The following is a 13,421-nucleotide window of genomic DNA, read 5'->3' as shown; positions in this document are numbered from 1 at the left end:
AATAACAGTCTCTAGGAGAAGCAGGAGGGAATTAGGATTGGGGGGTGGGGTGTCTGAGTGGACTGTAGTTTTTCCCTGTAATGTTTGTTTTTCTTTGCAATTAAGGAGAATATATTCTGTAATACCTACACAATTAGAATATACTTTTAAAAAATTAAATCAATAATCTGTTTACTTTTCATTATAACACATGGCACTTACAGATATTACATTATGTCCATCTACGTCTAGGTTTGGTATTCCTAAGTCAAATGGATTCTGGGAAAACAGAATTACTGATCCATAAAACCTAGAGTTCACAGAGTCTAATTCCCTTCTTTTACAAATGAGGAAACGCGGGTTTCTTGGGGTCTTTTTATTTATAAGCCCAGGAAAAGGTAGGTAAAATAATTCATGGAAAAGTTATTGTTGCCTTTAAGTCCTCCAGGCAGCCATGAAAGCTACATTAAAATGCTTTTTTTCCACCACAATTCATTTGCCCAGCCACAAAAGCCATTTTCTCTGAAAAGTGTTGCTCGAGTACAAGGCTTGAGTGTTAACATACTAGCAATTGGGTCAGGAGTCAGCAGGTTAAGTTCTGCCCAGAAGCCACCATGTGACCTTGACATAAGCCAACCTCAGTGTCTCCATCCCAGCACCGGGGATTTTCTGAGCCCTCCGGGGATACTATTACTCCATTCACAGCAAGGATGGGTGGGGAGGACATTTATCTGTGAGGATAAAATGCTAGCCTTAAAAAAAATGTGCTTCAAAACTTATTTCAAAAGTGAGCTTCTAATCTAACCTTGCATGTGGTGGAGCTGAAAAACACAAGGGCTTCTCTGGAGAATTTGGTGAGAAAGAGAAATCAGTATTTTGACTAAAGAAAATATTTAAGTTATGATCAGAACTATATTTGTCTAGAAATGAAAAAGGGTTTTCCCCCCTTAAATATTCACAGCTGGCTCTCTGACCATATAAAGTTACCATGCTGCCCGATGACTCAACTCCCCACATCTGTATTGGTGATTGACATAATGTATTCAGGGCTATCGAACTCTTTGAGTCACAACACCCCTGTTTGATTAAGGTTTATTTTACTAGCACCGAGAGACTCACACGTTTAACATCTGTGGTGCCGCTCCTGAAATTCCGAGCCATAAAACCAGTAAATTCAGCATGGTCTGAAATTCCAGAGCATAGCAACCAACTGTCCAGAAAACGCATTCGGAGGGGCTGGTCGGTAATGGAGCGGGGCTTATCTCAGGCGAGACCGCACATCTGGCTGCACCTTCCCCAATCAAGTGTGGGAAGAAGGAAGCTGGGGCGCCGGAGTCCAGCTGGGCACAGAGGGCCGGGGAGGGCTCTGCTCTTTCCCCTGCAGTGGGGTGCTACCAGTCACCTCTTAGGTACTGGAGCATTGAGATGGGGCACGACCACTCATACCCCGTGTGCTGAGGCTGTGTTCGAAGGTGCTCACAGCTTACAGTCGTGGACTCAGCTCTGTGTCCAGCACGGGGGAGAGTTCAGTAAGGCCCACCCGTCTCTGGAGTATCACGGAGTCTTTAAAAATGATGGGTCCACAGACATTGAGCCATCGTGGGAAAATACTGACGACGGTCAGACTAAGCCAGACAAAGAGCAGAAGGAATCCGGGCAGCAATACTGTGGTAATAAATTGATAAAACCTGACGTGCACGTGTAACCCAGGGCCAGAGGTGAACACAGAAAAAGAGTAGTGGTTCAACTTACTAGGGTGAGTGTTTCTTTCAAAAAAAATTTCCATTCTAGGGCTTCCCTGGTGGCGCAGTGGTTAAAAGTCCGCCTGCCGATGCAGGGGACACGGGTTCGTGCCCCGGTCCGGGAAGATCCCACATGCCGCGGAGCGGCTGGGCCCGTGAGCCATGGCCGCTGAGCCTGCGCGTCCGGAGCCTGTGCTCCGCAACGGGAGAGGCCACAACAGTGAGAGGCCCGCGTACCGCAAAAACAAAACAAAACAAAAAACAAAAATTCCATTCTATGAATGGAAATGCTTAATTTTATACTATATTATTGGAAGTTGTACTGATGAAAATTAATCCTGTAAAGACACAATCCCTGCTTTTTAGCAATCCCAAAGTCCTGGGGGAGGCGTGGGAGTGGCTAGGAATCCAACACCAGGTCAACCGTGAAAAGGGTTATGATAGAAACACAGGACAAACCCCCCGGGGGGAGCTAGAGCAAATCATGAACTTCAAAGCGCTTTGACAAGTACAGGATGATATAAACATATGGCTTCCTGGCAACTCACAGGACCACATCTCCCCGTGCGGCCGACACCCGGAGGTCCCTCTTCTAACTGAATATACATTGTGCGCTAGGTGCAAATGCATTAGAGAGAGACGGATCATGAGAGCGCTATCCCACCAAGACAACCCACAGACTCCTTCCCGGCCAAGTGCAGGTATGGCCATGCCTGCCCAACGTCCTACACCAGGAGCGAGCAGACTCTAATTTATCTGCCATCGCCAGCCCCAGTGTCCCGTTTTCATGATGCCACCCAGCTCTGGGTTTCTTCATGCTACGGCCCGTGTCCTCGTCCCTCTCCCAACACTTATATTTCAATAACATGATACAACTTTAGATGAGCTGGCTGCACCTCAGCCAGTAACAGCAAGAGGAAATGCCATCACTTTCCCCCGCCGATGACGGCAGAATTGAACCATCCCAAGCCAGGAAGTATAGCAGGAAGCCATGCTCTTATTGTATATATAATTATAGCCATAGAAGTGTGATTTATGTAGGATGAAAAGGACGGGGCGAAACGATAGACTGTACGAAAATAGGGCAGCACATCCATTCAATGGAAAACCACTTATCTATTTTTTAAAAATGACTTTGTAAAGGCGATGCAGTAATAGAAAAAAAGCACATGATACAAAATTAAGTGAGAAAAGATACCATACAAAATTATATACAGATTATAATAAATATAAAAAATATCTTTAAAGGCTGGAAAGGAATACAAATATAGATGTGTCTACACATATACATCTAAGTATAAATACATGTATAATCACAAGTTGTATTGTAGAAGGGAATTAACACATGCACTGACAGAGAATGGACAGTCTCCCTGAGCAAGTGCCTTAGTCGATTTTCAGAAGTGGTGGGATCATGGGGGATTTTTTTTCTCTACTGCCAAAAATTTATATGATGTCATATATAATATGTAATTGCAAAATTATCATGTGAGAGAGCATGCACTTTGGTTTCTCGCAGACACTTTCCAAAGTTCAAGTGGACAAACTAAACCACACAGGTTCTGAGGAGCACATTTGGCAGCTAACTCACCCTGGTGGCCTGGCTGGAGGTGGAGGCAGGATGGCCTCAAGGGGGTCAGACTGAGGCCCTCGCTCCTCACGAAGCCTGGAGAACGGGAACCCAGCCTCACTGTTACAGCTTCTCTAAACATTTTCCCGGGGAGGGAGGAAAGCAGCATGGCTGTGCTGTTCAGAGCTCTCGTTGGGCACTCAAGCAGAAGGAAAATAATTTATCAGAAAATCTTGGCGGAGCTTGTAAATTAAGCTGTGGCTACCTCTGCGCACAGGCTGTCAGATGTCGGGGGTCGGTCCATCTCGGGGAGCCCACAGCTAGGCTGTCAGCTTCATCCCAGAGGGCCAGCCTTACACTTGCTATGTTTCTGCCCCCAGAGTCCAGCTGGGATGGAGGGTCCAGCTGAGACCCGTCTGCTACTGAGGACCTGTCGAGGGCTGGCCAGCAGAGACAGTAGGGAACTGAGGACAAGAGTCAGGGCCGGGCAACTCACCCATCCTCAGGGCGCGCCACCTCTCTCCTTGTGTTAGGTTAGATTCAGACATCAATGTACCTAGACTGGACTCACTTTAAAAAATGACTACAGGGCTACCCTGGTGGCGCAGTGGTTGAGGGTCTGCCTGCCGATGCAGGGGACACGGGATCGTGCCCCGGTCCGGGAAGATCCCACATGCCGCGGAGCGGCTGGGCCCGTGAGCCATGGCCGCTGAGCCTGCGCGTCCGGAGCCTGTGCTCCGCAACGGGAGAGGCCACACCAGTGAGAGGCCCGCGTAACGCAAAAAAAAAAAAAAAATGACTACAGTGAGTTACATTTTAATGCTGTGTCCCCGGCTTTGACTGTCTGTATTACAGAAGCAGCTCAATGAAGAATATTCCTGAATCATTTTATGGAGCTATTAAAGGAGCTGCTCATTACTTTGTTTGATGTCATTTGTCTAAGGATCTATGGGACAAATTATTTTTATAAATCTAGGGTGAGTAAAGCTCATATTTCCTGAAGATGATATTTTTAACTTTTTTTTTTCATTTGTGCTTTGGCAGCCAGAAACTCAAAGTTAAAACTCACATCTCGTCACACTAACACTAATATGTGTTTATGGCATATTGGCCCCCTCTTTCCCCTCCACCATCCTTCTACATACTAAAAACATTTTCTTTTATTCAACAGACTTTCTATTTCACTGTAAATGGCCTTCAATTCTTTCTAGGAGGAGACAGTTTATAAATAAACCTGCATAGCACCATATGTTGAGGAAATTGACCATTGGCAGAGACCCAGCTATGTACATTAAACAAGGTTGTTAACCTTGTTTAACCAAAAACAAATCCACAGCCAGGACAAATCCAGAATATGGCTTTCTATACAACAACTGGACCAGGCAGTTCAAAAGTCAAAGCCATAATAAAAAAGGCTGAGAGACTGTGCTAGATGGAGAGAGACACAACAACCAACAGGCTGACCTTTGATTGGATCCTGGTTCAAGAAAAAAAAAAAAAACAGCTATAAAAGACATTTTTGATGCAATTGGGAAATTTTGAATATGAACTGGATAGTAGATGATGTTAAAGTGAATTTTAATAGGTGTGTTAATGGTATTGTGGATAGATAGGAAAACGTTTTTCAGAGAGTGAACTATTTATTGTGAAGTGTCATGATTGTTTACAATATACTTTTAAATGGATAAGAAAAATGAAACAAAACGTGTGTGTGTGTGAGTGTGTATTATGCAGAGAGAGAACAAATATGGCAAAATGTAAACAATTGCTAGCTACAGGCAGACAGTTCATTGTACTAATTCTTTGATCTTTGCTGTGTGTTGGAAAATTTTCACAGTACGTTGGGCAGAGATATACAAAACTCCAACACTTATAGATCAACCAGAGATGTTTTAAACCTGGTGGCAAATCCTTTTCTGGAATCCCAGCTATCCCAAACTTAAACAATTGGGGCAAACATTAAGGGGGATTCAAGGAACACTCATAAATTTAGCAAGAAAAAGGGAAAATCACCACCACCACAGTTTCACCATTGTCACAGCGTGGAGGACAGGTCGTGGGTCTCTCGGGTGGTCCAATAAGACACATGCATCAGAATCAGGATGCTACAGTTCCAAAGAAGCTATTTCTATTAAAACCTATTTATTTCCATAGTCTGCATGGGCAGGTTTATTTCACATGTGCAACCCAGCCAGAACCAAGACATTCATGGAGCTAGAACTGTGGCCATCACCCAAACCCAAATATGGGCACAAGTAGAAGCAGGAGGAAGCCCCTGGCACCTGACCACCAGCACCACTTTAAAGGCTGCAAAAGTCCCAGTTGTGTCCCTCCCAGTTCCACCCCACACACGGAGGGTGGCTGACCTGTGAAACTCTCCGACCTAAGCTTTTAACCATGGATTTGGAACCAGACATCTTACGTTGCTCCCACTGCAAACTGATATGAGTCTCTGTCGCTACTCATATCAATCTAAGGGATGCTGAGAATGAGCTTTGAATCATTTATTCATCTGTTCAAGAACATCTGTTGAGGGGACTTCCCTGGTGGCGCAGTGGTTAAGAATCCGCCTGCCAGTGCAGGGGACACGGGTTCGATCCCTGGTCCGGGAAGATCCCACATGCCGCGGAGCAACCAAGCCCGTGCGCCGCAACTACTGAGCCCATGTGCCACAGCTACTGAAGCCCGCGCGCCTAGAGCCCGTGCTCCACAACAAGAGAAGCCACTGCCATGAGAAGCCCGCGCACTGCAATGAAGAATAGCCTCCACTCGCTGCAACTAGAAGCAACCCGCGCACAGCAACGAAGACCCAACGCGGCCAAAAATAAGCTACAAATAAAGTTAATTAAAAAAAAAGAACATCTGTCGAGCACCTACTATGTGCCAGGCACTGTGGCAGATAAGAACACACACTTGTGAATAAATCAGATAAGGTTCTTGTACTCATGGTGTCTATGGTCTAGTGGGAAATATAAGTAATGAAATAAGCAAACAAATGTGTGTGTTTATATGTATTTTATAAATATATCTAAATACAATTGATTTGTTCTCTAAAGAAAATACATGGGGTCCAGCTGAATGATGGCTTTTATCTCTCCCACTGATGTTGGACATTGGGTAGCATCACCCCCTGAAATCCCATCCCTTTCTGCATGAACGAGAGCAGTGTGGGCAGCGAGGTTCAAGAGGGTGTCTCTGTGGAAGGGACTTGAGGTCGAGTCCTAGAGGAGGGGAAGGAGGGAGTCAGCGCAGGTGAGAGCTGGGGGAGGAGGGGGCCAGGTGCAGAAGCCACGTGAGGTGGGCCAGGTTGGGTGGAGGAGAATGACCCAAAATGCACCTGGAGAGATGACATCAGGTCAGACTTTGTAGGTGGCACTAAGCAGCTTTGCATTTATTCTAAGTGGATGGAGGGCCACTGAATCATTCTAAGCAGTGGATGGACATGACATGACTTAGGTTTTATTTATTTTAAAATTTTTATTTATCTTTACTTACTTATTTTTGGTTGCATCGGGTCTTAGTTGCTGCGCATGGCCTTTCTCTAGTTGTGGCGAGCGGGGACTACTCTTTGTTGCGGTGCGCAGGCTTCTCATTGCGGTGGCTTCTCTTGTTGCTGAGCATGGGCTCTAGGCTTCTGTAGTTGTGGCATGCAGCCTTAGTAGTTGTGGCTCGTGGGCTCTAGAGCGCAGGCTCAATAGTTGTGGTGCACGAGCTTAGTTGCTCCACGGCATGTGGAATCTTCCCGGACAAGGGCTTGAACCCGTGTCCCCTGCATTGGCAGGTGGATTCTTAACCACTGTGCCACCAAGGAAGCCTGTGACACGTTTTAAAACACTATCCTGGGCTTCCCTGGTGGTGCAGTGTTTGGGAGTCCGCCTGCCGATGCAGGAGACGCGGGTTCGTGCCCCGGTCTGGGAGGATCCCACATGCCGCAGAGCGGCTGGGCCTGTGGGCCATGGCCGCTGGGCCTGCGCGTCCGGAGCCTATGCTCTGCAACGGGAGAGGCCGCAGCAGAGGGAGGCCCGCGTACCGCAAAAAAAAAAAAAAAAAAAAAAAAGTCACAAGTACAAAAAAACTATTGAAAAGTTTTTTTTGTGTGTGAAAGTACAAGAGGCAAGTAACAAAAGGATGGAAATAATCATATCTGAGTCTTAATTCTAAAAGAATCTGCTTTGATCGAAAACACAAAACTTAGCTCTCAGCTTCCCAGCAGCCAAAGAAAAAAGGGAAATGTGAGTTTTGTAGAGGTCATTGTCTAATAACAGGAAGCTTTCTGGCTTAGGTGGAGAAATAAAAGTATGTTTATTCTCTAAAGCATTTTTATCACTATATAGCTTCTCTAAGGGCCAATGATCAATATGGCAAAAAGTTCCGTCAATAACAATTTTCCTTTTTGGCCGTGCCACACAGCGTGCAGGATATTAGTTCTCCGACCAGGGATCGAACCTGTGCCCCCTGCAATGGCAGTGCAGAGTCTTACCCACTGGGCCACCAGGGAAGTCCTCAAAAACAAATTAACACAAAATACAAAGACTTTCTATATAAAAGCTAAAAGACAGCCCAAATGCCCAGTAGAATGTGCCACAGGGGGCATTGGCCAAGGACACAGGTCTTTGGTTTTGTTTTTAAAGGTGTCACTGTGATGGTTCTTTTGGTATCCGCTGATTTAAGTAGTTTCTTTTGTCTTAGGATGTACATCTTTTGTGAGTCTCTCTCTCTGAAGATGTGTGTGTGTGTGTGTGTGTGTGTGTGTGTGTGTGTACCTTTTGAGAGTTAGTTGCATACTTTCTAAGACGTTTTAATACACCTCACACACTCCCCCTCCTCTCCCCCATCAGGAAAATTCCAACATCACTTGCTCTGGGAGAGCAAGCCTCACACAAGTTTCCAAACCTTTTCCGTATCGTAAGGGAAAAAAAGACGCATAAACTCCTTGTTTCTGTCCTTTGCTCAACTGACCGCCCTGTGACAGCCAGGGAGCCCCCTCTTACATCACAGCCTACTTCTTGGGGCACCCCGGGGACTGTGAGCTCCCTGGGGCCAGCCTGAACCAGATTCCATTCTAAATGACCCGAGGCTGGGAGAGAGAAAAGCCCCCACCCCACCCCCCGCCCTCCGGCTGAGTTGGACGCACACAGGAGGCGCCTGGGATGGCCAAGCCCCTGGCACCCGAACTCACCCCTCCTGGGCGGCTTCACCCCGGCTCATGGCCGTTCATGGGTCTGCAGCTGGGTACAGTGGCGCCCCGTTCCCCCCTCTTCCCTTCTCGGAAGCAGTCGTGAGCCCCGGGGCAGTCTCGGAGCGCTGGGGCCTCAACGGCCCGCAGGTGGCCCTGCACGCGTGCTGCGCGGGATGAATAATTGACTAATTGAGGCGGCGGAGTGGAATTACCCCTGCGGTTGGGTCCCGCGCAGGCCACCCCTGTCCTGCGGCTGCCGGGGCCGCCAACCTGGAGAACACTGCTCTCTTTCGAAGACGCCCTTGACCGCTCGGCAAAGTGCACTGTCTTCTGGCTGGGAACACATTTGCATACTGCATTTCAGGTTCACAGGTGTGCGCATAACAGAGAGGATTAATGAGCACAACCTGGCGGGAGGGGTGTGAAAACGCCGCCCCCCCCACCCCAAGGGAGGGCCGAGGGACCCATCTGCCGCGGCTGGAGTTGCCCTCTGGGGTGGAGGGAGCCCCAGCTTCCAAACTGAGGCGCTCAGAGAGCGGCTGGCTGCTCCTCTATTCTCTGCCCTTTTTCATTCGTTTAAAAAAGGTTTTTTAGGTGTGGACCATTTTCAAAGTCTTTATTGAATATGTTACAATATTGCTTCTGTTTTATGTTTTGGGTTTTTGGCCCTGAGCCATGTGGGATCTTAGCTCCCCGACCAGGGGTAGAACCCTCACCCCCTGCATTGGAAGGGGAAGTCTCAACCACTGGACCGCCAGGGAAGTACCTTTCATTCAGTTTTTCCCCCAACAGATATTCATTGAGCATCTACTATGCACCAGGGTTGTGTTGGGAGTGGGGGAGGATACAGCCGAGAACAAAACAAGTCCCTGCTTTCATGGAGCTTCCATGTGGTGGGGAGGGGAGACAGACAATAAAGAAATAACATAGTGGGGGGGGGATAAGAGCAATTACCCAGAAAGGGCAAGGAGAGTGATGGGAAGTTATTCAAGATGCTGAAGAGATACTCCTCTCAAGCTCTTCTTGGATTCTTACTGTCATTTAATAACTATGTTATTATTTGCTGATACTACTTATCAAGCATGATGATAAGTGCTTTAATATATATATATATATATATATATATTTCCACTCCTTTCCAAATATGTGATGAGGCCAAAAATAACCTAATATGCATAAAAGCGCTTTGAAAAGTAAAGGAACACCCCCATTACACGGTGTGACTCCTTGTTCTTGCCTAAATTTCTAGTTGATTCCTAATGAGGGCCAGAAAATGCATGATAATTGGGACCGTTTACTAGGTGAGGAAACTAAATCACCCAAGGGTCCCCAACCTGCCAGCAGACAGGTGGCCTGTGTCACCAATCCTGCCTGCTATGCTGAGCTGCACCTGCTCTGGCTGTGATCTAGTGGCCAGGGGACCCAGTGGGTGACACTCGAGAAGACAGTGGTCACACCAGCTCCTGACTCCTGCCAACCAGGTTTCCATTACAGGTGTGCTGCCTACCAGCCAGGTGGGCAGTGGGTGCCCTCCAGGAACCAGTGGGAGACGGGCAGGATCCCACTATGCCCTGGTCAGGTCTTGCAGTGGGTCCCTCTCTGCTTCCATCCACGTCTGTTCATGAGATGGGCAGCACTAGGGACAATGGCCTTTTCTCGGAGTCAGGGAAGCCCGGGAATCAAGCCCCTTAGTGCAGAGCCAGGGATCACCCAAGACTCCCGAGCACCTCGACCCCATCCACAGTGCAGGTAAGGCTGGATTCTGGGCGTCCTAGAAATCTTAGCGCCCCTGACATGAGAACAAAGTTCTCCCAGGACCCAGGAAGTCATCCCTGCCCCACCACCTGACCGTTTCCACAGGAGGATTAAGAGGGGTTGGAGTTGGGATTTGGAAAGAGCAGCACATTTGAAGCTTGGGAGCATTTGGACTTGGCTGTGCGTAACCACAGACAGCCATTCCCTCCCCCTGGAGTGCACCCTCAGACGCCCAATAATCCGAAACAAAATTTCTCCGTGTTTTACCCAAATATGCCGTGGACTTTGGAATGAACTCTTACTCCTTCCTGCTGACCCGACTGCAAATTAGCTTTTGATGGGGTTGGACAGTTTGGGGAGATGGGCAGTGATCATGCTGAAATATGATGACAGGGGCACGACTGTAAGGACATGCTCGAAGTAAGACATGTGCATGGAGCCGGCCATGTGAAAACAGTTAGGACAATAAATTTACTAATTGCCAAAAGTAACTTAATAGCAAAACCACAATGCTCTCCACTATTAATCCTGGCTACCGAGGCGGGTGCCAATTGCATTTTGCTTGCTGGAGGGATTGTAAATATCAGGCCAGTGAGCAGTGTTTGCAGATATCCAGCGAAGAAGCTCGCTTGGCTTTTGGTAATTGAAAAGTAAATGACTCTCCGACCTGAAACCAATTCAGGGGGCCCTAGGGGTTTGAGGTATTTCTTAAACCTATGCAGAGAGCGAAAGGAAGGAGGCGGGGCCCTCTCGCCTGCTATGACTCTCTCTTCCTATTCAGCTTCTTTTACACTTTCTCCGTTTAAACTAGAGTGATGGGAGCTGCTTAGGTTTTGGAGGCTTGGGAATTGATTTTTAACAAGTGGAGATTCAAATGCCATATTTTATTCTATTATTTTTTTTTAAAGAAGATGTTGGGGGTAGGAGTTTATTAATTAATTTATTTATTTTTGGCTGTGTTGGGTCTTCGTTTCTGTGCGAGGGCTTTCTCTAGTTGTGGCGAGCGGGGGCCACTCTTCATCGCGGTGCGCGGGCCTCTCACTATGACGGCCTCTCTTGTTGCGGAGCACGGGCTCCAGACGCGCAGGCTCAGTAGTTGTGGCTCACGGGCCCAGTTGCTCCGCGGCATGTGGGATCCTCCCAGACCAGGGCTCGAACCCGTGTCCCCTGCATTAGCAGGCAGATTCTCAACCACTGCGCCACCAGGGAAGCCCCCGGGAAGCCCCCAAATGCCATATTTTAAAGAGGCTTTTGGAGTCAAGTTTGAATGTGTAGGTATGAGGTAACAAGTAGATTCAGGGATCCCTTCTTGAGTTGGGTAAAGAGTCTTTGGTCTTTGGGTGCCCAAGTCTTTTGGGGGCTGCTTGTGACCGATGATTCCTCATCAGACATTAGGTACTGTGCCCTGGTATCAGGAGTAAATGCAGTATGTTTGGAGAAGAACCTTTATCCCCACAGAAGATCAAAGACAACCATCAAATATATCACCTTCAATAACTCACCAAAACACAAAGGACTGCAAGTTCCCTAAGTAGATGGTCTCTTTGAGCCTACATTTCTCTTAAAGTTGCCCAGGTCTTCAAGGATTTTGGATCATTCAAGCTTCATTTTTGTTCTCTCTGAAATATTCAGAAAAGAGAGGCCAAAGTAATTCTTTTTTTACATTCTTTGGTACGCGGGCCTCTCACTGCTGTGGCCTCTCCTGTTGCAGAGCACAGGCTCTGGACGCGCAGGCTCAGCGGCCATGGCTCACGGGCCCAGCCGCTCCGCGGCATGGGGGATCTTCCCGGACCGGGGCACGAACCCGCGTCCCCTGCATCGGCAGGCGGGCTCTCAACCACTGCGCCACCAGGGAAGCCCAGTAATTCTTTTTTAAATGTGTTTGTATCTACCTCCACTCTGACCATATCTCAAGGGGAAGCTGCAATTACAAAAGTTGGGAGGTCTGTTGGTACTTTATTGTGATGTTTTTAGCATTGCAATGAGCAGGTTAACTATTTTTTCCAATTAAAATGATAATAGCCTGAAATTTCAGAGCTTTAAAAGACCAAGTATGCTTTTGCTGGACCATCCCCAAAGATGTCTGGATAGCTGATGGGAGGCTGAGTGGAGGAGGGGTGAGTGGGGGCACCTTGAACTCTTCTTACAGTCCCACCTCACTGAGGATGGTCAATTTTTCCAAGAGTCCTTAAGCCCTGCCTCCAGCTGCGAGAGGGAGGGCCAGTGGGGCCGGCCTAAACGGGATCCCCTGAACAGCTGCCTTCCAGGAAAGTTAGAGGTTATAACCTTGGACCTACTAAAAGTTTGGAGAAAAATAGTGTTTCTGAGGCCGTCCACCTCTAGCTCCTCTGAAGTGTGTTCTTGGTTTAATTCAGATCTTCAGAGACCTGCAAATGGGCGTGCATTGTTTTAATTCCTTGTAGAATTACTCTTACTAAATCCCACATTAGTCTTATCTCATTGGCCCACTTCTAAAGAAGTAAGAAAGCAAATTCTCAGGTCCCATCCTATGGTCTGATGGAGCATTTCCAGGGGAGCTCGAGAAAAGCTGTGTCTCTGCTGATTCTTTGAGTCAGTGGCATTGTCCTGTCACATTTCCTTCAGGTTTCATTGTTAGGAAGAGCTGTGCTTATTCTGAGCAACCGGTTTATTTTTTATCACTAGACTCTGGTGCTTCTAACTGATCATGTTATATCTTTGGGTCAACTGCAAGAATTCCAGATTCCAATGGATAAGATCTTACTTAGCACGTGTACTTTATGTTCATATTCTCATTTCTGCCTTTGTCTCCCTTCTGTCACACTTTCCTTAAAATATACCCTTACCTTTTTTATTATGAAAAATTTCAAACATACACAAGAAGAGCCAGTATACTGTAATGAATCCTCATATAGCCATCACCAGGCTTCAATAATTTTCAACTTAGAGTCAATCTTTAATATTTGTTTTTACTCTTATTGGAGTTTTGAATCTTTGTAAGTCCCTCAAATCCTTTTTCTAATGAGACGGAAAGTACATTCTAAATCACCACAGTAAGTCAGTTGGTCTCGCATGGAGGTGATTTTGCGCCTCCCCTTCCACTTCCGGTCCCCCTTCGAGGACATTGGAAATATCAGGACATTTTTGGTTGTCACAGCTGGGCGGAGGGCAGTGTTGCATTGACATCTAGCATGTAGAGCTGGGGATGATCAGGATG

At 47.1% G+C, this 13,421-nt stretch overlaps 1 protein-coding gene across 2 annotated transcripts in view; it reads right to left on the bottom strand.

Moving 5' to 3' along the window:
• Nucleotides 1–8,770, bottom strand: part of CLDN14 (claudin 14) — a 76,143-nt gene extending 67,373 nt beyond the window's left edge. The window contains exon 1 of one of the 2 annotated variants that reach the window (XM_029214762.1): nucleotides 8,683–8,770. The gene's annotated coding sequence lies outside the window, so the exon portion shown is untranslated. The other variant, XM_029214761.1, reaches the window with a different exon arrangement.
• Between the last annotated feature and the right edge of the window lie 4,651 nt (nucleotides 8,771–13,421).

The sequence above is a fragment of the Monodon monoceros genome, unplaced genomic scaffold (genome assembly GCF_005190385.1).
Source record: "Monodon monoceros isolate NGI ecotype Baffin Bay Population unplaced genomic scaffold, NGI_Narwhal_1 Super_Scaffold_11, whole genome shotgun sequence".
NCBI classification, from domain to species: Eukaryota; Metazoa; Chordata; class Mammalia; order Artiodactyla; family Monodontidae; genus Monodon; species Monodon monoceros.
Note: the sequence above shows the minus strand (reverse complement) of the source record. Positions and strands in the feature narration are given on the sequence as shown.